The sequence below is a fragment of the Castor canadensis genome, chromosome 9 (genome assembly GCF_047511655.1).
Source record: "Castor canadensis chromosome 9, mCasCan1.hap1v2, whole genome shotgun sequence".
Lineage (NCBI taxonomy): Eukaryota > Metazoa > Chordata > Mammalia > Rodentia > Castoridae > Castor > Castor canadensis.
This window is the reverse complement of record NC_133394.1, coordinates 118,761,930-118,773,046: the sequence shown is the minus strand read 5'-3', so window position 1 is coordinate 118,773,046 and position 11,117 is coordinate 118,761,930.

Sequence of the window (11,117 nt, the reverse complement as noted above, 5' to 3'; positions counted from 1 at the left end):
CCTTTCAGACCCTCTCAGTTGAGGGTTTTAGTGTAATATTAGTATTACACATCCATCATGCAGGCGGCCTAATATAAAAAAGGGGAGGGTGCTGGCTTGGAAAGAAACATTGATCATTAAGTTTATTATAAATTGGTCCATTAGAAACTCAAAGAGGCAGACAGCCAATGCACTGAGCTTCTATCTGTTCTCAAAAGCTATCACACCAGTTGTATGTCTGAGGATTCCAGTATCCCAGACCTATTGCCTGCTGCTGCTTGCTGCTTTCTGCTGTTACCACTCATTGCTACTGGAAGTCAAGGACTAGACAGCTGCCAAATGCTAGGATGGCTCGTGATTAAAGCGCAGAGCAATAAACCTCCAACCCGAGCTCTGCCTTCCAACCCCAGGCCTTGCCAACACCTGACGATTTCCTCACCTCCTCAAGATTTCTATCTAGGTAGAGCAATAGGACCCTCACCAGCTGATTGGTAATAATGTGATCTGTGTTCATTGCCCTGCGTGACCTCAGGCAATTTATTTAGCTTCTCCACATTTCATTTTTCTCATCAATACAATGACATTTTAGGACTACACGACCTATACTGACTCCACCTAACACAACTAAAATAATGCAAATAACTAGACCTAAAAAAAATTACATTGTTAATACGACCACGGCAGAGTCTTTTGATGGAAGACAATTTATCTATGATACAGGCTGCTTGATAAGCTAAAATTTTCTGTTAACATATTTTATTACAAACTTAAATCTACAGCAATTTGTAGAGTTCCTTTTCAATAAAACCTTGAGCCTTTCTTTAAAAAGTTTTTTTCTCATTTTCCTTGCACAACTTTAAAAGTTATTTCTCAAGATGTGACGATTCCCTTCCTTGGGAGTAAAAATAAATAAATACATTTTATGCCACATGCAACAAGCACAAGAAGAAATGGTAGTCCCTGGGGTAACTCACTTTCAGATCAATTAATATAAATGTGAGGTATCTAATGAGTCTAATGAAAAAAATCAGAGGCATCAGAAGAATTAATCGGCATTATATAAACAATCATTCACACAGAAAAAATGAAATGTCAGAAAAGTAAAATATAAAGCACATAAGAAGCAAATGCTAAAAGGTTTCTCTTATAGTTTTTTTCTTTTTTGCAGTGCAGGGGATCAAACTAGCATTTCCTGCATTCTAGCCATGAGCTCTACACTAAGCTACATCTCCAGCCTTTGAAGTGACTTTCTAGTGAAACAAATGAAGTCACAGGAAAAAGAAATTCCTTTAAGAAACAAAGATCTGTTTTGTGCACTTCAGAATGCATTCTTCTGGGTTGTTTATGACTCCTTTAATCCTTGTAATGAATATTTTTTGCTATTCAAATCTTAAACTCTCCTCATTTCCTGTTAGCACCCAATTCTTCTTTTGGGATGACATGGTAAAAGAACTATGTGGCTTAGATAAGAATAACTTCTTCTGTACTATTAGTAGTAGGCTTAAATTCTCATCTCAAGCAGGGTGCTGGTCACTCATACCTGTAATCCTAGCTACTCAGGAAGCAGAAATCAGTAAGATGTTCAAAGTCAGCCAGGGCAAATAGTTAGCAAGACCTTATCTCAAAAAAAAAAAAAAAAAATCCATCACAAAAAAGGGCTTGGAGGAGTGGCTCAAGGTAGGCCCTGAGTTCAAACCACAGTACCACACAGAAAAAAAAATTAAACAAATTCTGATCTTAAAAAATGCTTGTATTCACTAATTGTGAGAACCAATGTTTTTTCCCTTAACTTGAAAATAAAAAAAGCACAATGTTTCAATTGATCCCAACATTCATTTTAAAAGTTATCAACGTGGGAATAAACTAAAATATGGAAGAAGGCATAGCCAAGGGATTATTGGACAAAAGTCACATATTATAGGATCCCCCAAGTGCCTTTGCTTTTCTCTTGTCCTTACTAAAAAACACAGAGTGCACTGATTACTCTGACTCCACAAGCTGCATGCTTTTTCCTTAGGCTTGGACCCAAGCATTGAACATTCCTAGACGCTGATAAAGGTGGTTAAGCTACTGCTCAAAATACTAAAATAAACTATTTCAGGCCCTGAGCCAAATTCCTTAACTTTCATATGAACTCCATATCCTGGACCCCACTTTGGGAACATAACAAGGTAGAACATTTCTTCTTGCTGTCCACCAGAGGGTATGCTGCAGCACTCTGCGAGCAAGACCCCTACTACGTGCTTTTAACAGATCACCCTCGGGTAGACTGCTTCCACCTCTGGAACCCAAGAAGTTACAATTTCAGCTTAGTTTGAGGCACTACCTGTGGAAATTCTGCCACTGCTTTTGGGGCCACTCCAGCTAAGGGTTCAATTAGGATCAAACATACATTAGTATCCATATGAAATTACTTACATTTTTATAGCAAAATCTATCAAAAGTCTTAATGAAGGGCCACCCTTAACTTAAATATAGATGCTTCCTGACAGATTCATCAAGAAGATGTACCTCTGAGGGGTTTATTAATGAAGATGTGTGCTCCCAAGAGCACAACCATTGGGTATCACCTTGGGTTTAATGAAGTTACCTGGCCAATGAAAAATAAACCCAGCCAGACAGGGGCGTAATCTTAGCTACTTGGGAGGCTGAGATTGGGAGGATTGTGTTTTAAGGCCAGCTCAGGTAAACAGTTTGTGAGACCCCATTTTCAAATAACCAAAATGGACTGGAGACATGGCTCAAGTGGTAGAACGTTCACATGCTTTCAATCTGAAGCCCTGAATTTAAAAGTGAAAAAAAAAATGAATTAGCCCATCCAGTAGTGTGTAATGTAATTTGGTGCCTGGATATTGCTTCATTTCTGTGAATTAAAGACTAAGATGGGGCATTAAGTAGATTTCTGTGGAAAAGAGCAAAAGGGAGGATGACAAAGTAACATTTTCAGTTACTACTAAATCCCTGCATCAGTTAAGAGTCACTGAGAAATTTGTAAACAATAGGCTTTGCTTTAGAGATTTTTGTTTTAGAATGCTTCACAATATTAGAAAGTAGTTAACACCCAAAAAAACTAGATAGCATTTGTTACCCTCAATGCAGAGAAACAAATGCAGATACTTTAAAGTTACAGAGGCCAATAGGAGAAGGGGACCGGGAACTAGAGAAAAGGTTAGATCAAGAAGAATTAATGGAGAAGGTAACACACATGTACAGGAAAGCAATGCGAGTCAACTCCCTGTATAGCTATCCTTATCTCAACTATCAAAAACCCTTGGTCCTTCCTATTAATGTTTATACTCTCTCTTCAACAAAATTAGAGATAAGAGCAAAATAGTTTCTGCCTGGCAGCGAGGGGTTAGGAGGGAGGGGGCCGGGTAGGTAAGGGAGGAGTGGGGGAAGGGGGGAGAAATGACCCAAACATTGTATGCACATATGAATAAAAGAAAAAACAAAAGAAAGTAGTTAAATTGGTTTTCATCTGACTGCTATCGAGTCTCAAAATACAAAAAAAACCAAAGTGCTTCCTTTTTCTTAATTATTTTTTAGCCAATGGTTGGCAAGTGTGATGAATAGAGGCCAGACACTAGTTGTTACATTTAAAATGTGAAATAAGCCTTCTTTTCTTGGTCTATGTTTCCATTTTAGGTAACTGGCTTTTGACATCTCAAATCCCTTTTAAGTCAACCTAATGTTCTCTTCTAGTCAAATTCTTCTCTAGTCACACTTCCATTGAGTCCATATATGCTGTCATCATTTGTCTTTTGAAACTAAAGCAGTGTTCAGAATGACCTATGTGAAACATAAACTCACCCTTTTTCCCCACTAAAGCCTTTCTAACCTTGCAGTGGCCACAACTGACAGGAACATGAAATCCAAGCTCCTTCTTTGATATTCCACCTCCTTATTTTCTTTTTTTCCAATTTCATTTTTTTTTTTTTGCAAAATTCTGAATTCCTACAACCAAAAATGCCAGTTTTTTCCTACATATGGCATGCATTTACTCATGTAAGACTTCCATCTGGAATGCCACCCCCACCTCCAATCTCAGCCTAGTTTACCTGACTCATCCTTTAACATTCAAGTAGGAGTATAAATGTGGTCACTGGAATAGTTCTGAAATCTGTCAGAGTAATGCTTAAAAGCCCCTTTGCTACATCCTTTCTGTTAAAAACATGGGCAAGTTACTTGATATGCCCAAGCATCTGCTTTTTTTCATCTGTATACAGGGATAATAACACCTATTTACAAGATTGCTTTGAGGATTAACTGAGGTAAAACTATCACAGAGCACTTAGAAGAGAACTGGCATACAATAAGTCTTCTTTTAGTGTGTGTATCATTGTCATCTACCAGGTGAAAACTTTCCTAATAGCACCATCTTCTGACTTATAGAGGATACATCTTCTTTGTCCTTCTACAATATCATGTTTTTATCTTAGTAATTATAATATGGTAATATTCTTGCCTTTTATAGAATGTCTTTGGTTTCCTGATTGTGAATTCTTTCAGTACCACAATCATATCAATTTCAGTGTTTGCATTTAAATGACTTAATACAGTGTCTACCATATAGCACACACTCAGCAAATATTATTGGATGATTAATAATCAATGAATGGAAATATCTCAGACTAAAATAAATATACTTACTGAGGACTTCCATTTTTGTATAACAAAAATATCTCAAAACTAATTTGAATAAGGAGAGTTTTGTTAAGAATCTACAATTTGGACATAGTGATGGGGAGAGCTCTTTGAAGTACAAAGGGAATTTGGTGTAATACAGCTGGCTTGAAGGTGGAGAAGAATATGTGCCAAGGACAAAAGAACTGTTCCTGACAGCAAGGAACACAGAAATCTCAGTCACAAACGGAATGGAATTCTGCCAGTGTTTTAGTCAGTTTTTCATCTCTATATCAAAATACTTGAAACATCTAACTATAAAAAAATGTTTCATTAGTTTGCAGTTTTTGAGGCTCAACAGCATGGCACCTGCATTGGTATGGCTCTGGTAAGGTCTGCACCACATGGTAGCAGATATCAATGGTGAGGATACATGTGGGAGCATGTAAGTCATTACATCTCAAGCCAGGAACAGAGAACGATGGGGGTCCCAGAGTTCCCTTCCAGCACACACTCCCAATTGTAAGATAGCTTTCATAAATTACCTTAAATTATGATACAGATTCTTAGTTTGATTTATTATTAAATCTCAGGAAGATGAAGTCTATTTGGGTTCTAGACCAGTATCAAGATTTAGAGAGGTTACTGACTTTGAAAATGGCTGAAAGTTAGCTCTTGCATGATTTTATAAATGGGTTATCTCTCTCCAAAATGACATATGTAAGTCTTAATCCCCAGCACTTCAGAATGTTACTTACATGGGAATAAGATATTTCTAGAGGTCCTCAAGTTAAAATGAGGTCATTATGAGATAATGTGATGAACCCGAATCCAATATTACTGATGTTACTATAAAAGGAAAGTTTTGAACACAGAGATAGACATGCACAGAGGAAGATGATGCATATGTTGAAGCTCAATCCTCCAGAACCTCAGACTGTGACTATATTTGAAGACAGGGGGTCTTTAAAGTGGTGATATGGTTAAAATGTGGGAGCAGAGCTCCTAGCTGCCCACCATTTTCTCCCCTTCTAAACTGGCATCTTAAAAAAATCATTGCTTTTTCAAAAAACAAGTGGGCATTATTGTGGGCCCAAATCAGATATTCTGGGTCCTTATAAGAAGAGGAAGGTAGGACACAGATATTAGAGGGAAGGCCATGTGAGGATGCAGTGAGAAGGTGGAGATCTACCAACTAAGGGGAGAGGTCTCAAAAGAAATTAACCATGCAGACACCTTGCTTGGATTTCTGTTATTCAGAATCAGAAAACGAATTTCTATTGTCTAAGCCATGGATGTGGTATTTTGTTATTGTAGCCCTAGCGAGCTACTGTACACTTCAGTGTGTTTTAAAACATGAGTATCATGCAGCAGTTTTTGACCAATGTGTTATAAAAGAATGTAATCTCCCTGTCATACATTTATTCTCAGGGGAAGTAAGTCATGATTGATGAGTTTTGAAGTTACATGAGTTCTTCAGAAATCCTTGACTCAAAATAGCACTGTCCTGAATTATGGCCATGCTCCTCTACAATCACTGTTACATGTTTTTACTTTTGTGTACCCTTGCAAAGCCGAGCAGAGTTTAAGGGAGGAATTAAGAGTTTAGCCTATAGAGCCAGACTGCTTGAGCTCACAGCTCTGCTTTATAGTTAAATGTGTGATTCTGGACAGTAATTAAAATGCCCGAGCCACATTTTCCTTAGATATCTGTACAACCGGAAGAAAAACTGAAAGAATTAAAGGGCTCTGTAAGGATTAAATGAATTGATACAAAACAGTGTGTAGAGATACAGGTGCTGATGGATCACACCTGTAATGCTAGCTTTTCAGAAGGATCAGGAGGATCATGGTTTGAGCCAGCCTAGGCAAACAGTTCCATGAGATCCTATTTCAAAAATACCCAACACACACACACAAAAAGGGCTGGCAAAATGGTTCAAGAAGTAACTTTGCCTGTCTCGCAAGAGTGAGGCCCCAAGTTCAAATCTCAGTACCACTAAAAAAAAAAGTGTTTGAGGCTATTGTAAATGGAATTGTTTTCATACATTCTTTTTCCGTTTGCTCATTGTTAGTGTATAGAAATGCTAATGATTTTTCTATGTTGATTTTATATCCTGCTACCTTGCTATAGCTATTGATGATGTCTAGAAGCTTCTGAGTGGAGTTTTTTGGGTCTTTAAGGTATAGGATCATGTCATCTGCAAATAGGGATATTTTGAGTTTCTTTACCTATTTGTATTGCTTTTATTCCTTCTTCTTGCCTAATTGCTCTGGCTAGGAATTCCAGTACTATGTTGAATAGGAGTGGAGATAGTGGGCATCCTTGTCTGGTTCCTGATTTTAGAGGGAATGGTTTTAGTTTTTCTCCGTTAAGTATAATGCTGGCTGTAGGTTTGTCATATATAGCTTTTATAATGTTGAGGAACTTTTCTTCTATTCCTAGTTTTCTTAGAGCTTTTATCATGAAATGATGTTGGATCTTATCAAAGGCTTTTTCTGCATCTATTGAGATGATCAAGTGGTTTTTGTCTTTGCTTCTGTTAATGTGGTTTATTACGTTTATTACACTGTTGGTGGGGATGTAGACTAGTACAACCACTCTGGAAAAAAATTTGGAGGCTACTTAAAAAGCTGGACATCGATCTACCATTTGATCCAGCAATACCACTCTTGGGGATATACCCAAAAGACTGTTACTCCAGAGGCACCTGCACATCCATGTTTATTGCGGCACTATTCACAATAGCCAAGTTATGGAAATAGCCAAGATGCCCCAGCACAGACGAATGGATTAAGAAAATGTGGTATCTATACACAATGGAATTCTATGCAGCCATGAAGAAGAACGAAATGTTATCATTCGCTGGTAAATGGATGGAATTGGAGAACATCATTCTGAGTGAGGTTAGCCTGGCCCAAAAGACCAAAAATCCTATGTTCTCCCTCATATGTGGACATTAGATCAAGGGCAAACACAACAAGGGGATTGGACTATGAGCACATGATAAAAGCAAGAGCACACAAGGGAGGGGTGAGGATAGGTAAGACACCTAAAAAACTAGCTAGCATTTGTTGCCTTTAATGCAGAGAAACTAAAGCAGATACCTTAAAGCAACTGAGGCCAATAGGAAAAGGGGAACAGGTACTAGAGAAAAGGTTAGATTAAAAAGAATTAACCTAGAAGGTAACACCCACACACAGGAAATCAATGTGAGTCAATGCCCTGTATAGCTATCCTTATCTCAACCAGCAAAACCCCTTGTTCCTTCCTATTATTGCTTATACTCTCTCTACAACAAAATTAGAGATAAGGGCAAAATAGTTTCTGCTGGGTATTGAGGGGGGGAGTGGGAGGGGGTGGAGTGGGTGGTAAGGGAGGTGGTGGGGGCAGGGGGGAGAAATGAACCAAGCCTTGTATGCACATATGAATAATAAAAGAAAAATGAAAAAAAAAAGTGTGTAGAATAGTGCTGGGAACATAGGAAATGTGATTATGCTGTTGACTAGGCCTCACTTTAATTAGACTCCAGTTATTTCCTTGTGGGTATGGGGAACTACTTCTCCTTTAAGGCACAGAATAAATGAATGATACCTACTCTTTGAAACTTCAGCAACTACATTTCTTCCTTCCTAGGTTGAATAGTAAACTTGTGCTTGCAAAGATACTGCAAGAGAGATGAACTTACGTTTCTAAAAATTTGAATTTAAATGCAGATTTTTCCATTTACTTATTGTCTTAGTCAATTCTGTACTATAATAAAATTCTGAATTTAATTTCTTTATAAATAAAGGAGGTTTAGCCAGGCACTGGTGGCTCATGCCTGTAATCCCAGCTATTCAGGAGGCAGAGACCAAGGGGATCACAGTTCGAAGTCAGCCCAGAAAAATAGTTCTTGAGACCCTATCTCAAACATACTCAACACAGAAAAGGACTGGTAGTGTGGCTCAAGCAATAGAGGGCCTATCCAGCAAGTGTGAGGTCCTGAATTCAAACTCCAGTACCAACAACAAAAAGGGTTTATTTACCTTATAGTTCTTGAGACCCAATACCATGACAATGATACCAGCTTTTAGTGAGGCTCTCTTGGTGGATAGCATCACATGGCACATGTGAGCAGCCAAATGTGTGAATGAGGAAGCAAGAGCTTGATGAGGGGCCAGATATGGTCTTTTATAACAACCTGCACTTGTGGAAACTAACCTGGGAACTAATATATTATCCCTTCCAAGACAAAAGTCTCATGATCTAGTATCTCTTAAAGACCCCCACACTTTAATACTTTTACTCTGGGGACCAAGTTTACAGCACATGATCCTTTGGAGGACATACTTAAACCACACAAAACTATGGCACCTATTACACAATTTCAGAAAATTTGCTTAATTTCTCTGACTGTGCACAGCTTACATGCACAGTGGTACTCAGTGTTTTTTTTTTTATTCATTTATTCACATATGCATACATTGTTTGGATCGTTTCTCCCCCCTGCCTCCACTCCTACCCTCTCCTCCCCATCCCCCCTCGCTTCCAGGCTCAGTGTTTTTTTAATAAAGTATTTTTTCAGCTGGAGGTTGGGGAATATGATGTCAGCCTCATAAGATATTTCAGAGTTCCTAAATTATGGGGCTAATGCCTGTATAGGAACACAGTAATATTAGGGGAGAAACAGATGCGGCATCAAGGACACTGAATCACAGAGAGAAATTTCTTTCAACCTTAACACTTCAGTTTAGGTGAAAGAGAAAAATCTGTTGGATGGTAAGATTATAAAATTTTTCTCTAATTCTTGCTAATCTTCCTTTTTAAATTATGGCAGACCAACTCCTAAGTTGGGTATCATTCTGTTCTTACACTTACATTTACTGTTATTTTTTATTTATGACAGGCCCCTGTGCTTTTCACATTTATGGTAATTATGATTTGGATCTAAAATGTCACCCATTTGCCATGTGCACAAAGCTTGGAATGACAGTTGGTGAATGGACCAGGAGGGCTCTGACCTTCACAATGGATTAATCCCTCGATGGGCTCATACTCTGATGGACTATTGGGAGGTGATATCTAATTTAAGGGAGTGGGCCCTTAGGGGGTTGCTGTTAGGAGCTATATCTTGTCCACAGCTCCTTCCTCTCCACTTTCTGCTTCCTGGATGCCATGAGGTGAGCAGTTTCCTGTGCTATGTCAATCTGATGCTCTACTTCATTTCAGGTCCACAGCAATTGAGGCCAAGTGACCATGGCCTGAAATCTTGAGCCAAAATAAATCTTTCCTCCTTTAACTTTTTTTCTAAGATATTATTTTTGACAGTGTGGAAAGCCAACTATAACAGTAATCATACAGATTTCTTTCAAATAATTTATTTACATATAAAAGATAAGTTAAAGAAAAAATATTGACTGCTTTGGAAGAGCTGCTTGTAGGGATTATCTTTTGATTACACTGAGTGGGGAACAGGGTTCTCCTCCATGCCTCAACCAAGATCACAGAAAAAGGGCATTTTCCTGCTGCTTCATAGTTCAGAACAGGTACTGTATTTTTAAAAGAATAAAGTCTATAATTTTTTGTATTTTAAAGATTGGGAGGGCTAGGAAGGTAGTCCTTAAATAAACTGTTATTGCATGAAATCGGCCCCTTTGCTGGGCTGTCGGGCTCAGGCAGGTACTCAGGCTTCACCCCTACCTCTTGGAGACTGGGTACAGCAGCTTTACAATTCCTGCTCCAAGCACAGGACCAAGGAAGCCAGAACCTGCCTCTGGAAACCAGGGCAATGCCATAAGCAGTGGCTCAGGGGCTCAGGACTCCTGGGGTGCCTGTGTGTAGTTGAAGCTGCCTGTCTGCATATACCCTTCTGTTCTAAAGCTCTCTGTTGGCTCTGTAGAACAATATGTAACTAATAAAACTCCCTCATTTTCATATGGTCAAAATAAAGAAAGAAAAATATTAAGTAAAATATATAATACTGGCATAAGGATTGACAAAGATTAACCAAATTCTAGATAGGCTCCTCTGAGCCCCCTTCTCAAGCAGACTTGACTATAAAATCTAAAGACTTTCAGCATCAGTGATTCATACACTTTTGCCCCCATCCCATCATATCAAAATATTTGAAGAAACAGTAAGGCAGTTTCCAATAGCTCAAGGCTGCATCCTTTGGATGATGACTCCAGGCCCCTTAAGTTTCTCTCAATGAAAAGTCGAAGGATGCCAAAAGAATTTCCTGTTTCTTCTACTTAACACCTGAAGATAGCAGCCCATTCTCACAGCATCTGTAGAGGGGTTAGGAGTTCCACTTTCATAAGCAGCAGTTAACAAATCAAATGGATTTCTCATGGAATCCAGGCAATCTTTTGTAAATTTTTCCTTATTCTGCTCAAGTTCAGTTGCTTCTCCTCTCTGCTCCCTCCTCTCCCTTTAAAACACGTAATGGCCTCTGTATAAATTCAAGTTGAGTTTAGTTCATTATGGACCATATTCCCCAATGCAATAGTATGTCAGAAGTTTACCTTTTCAC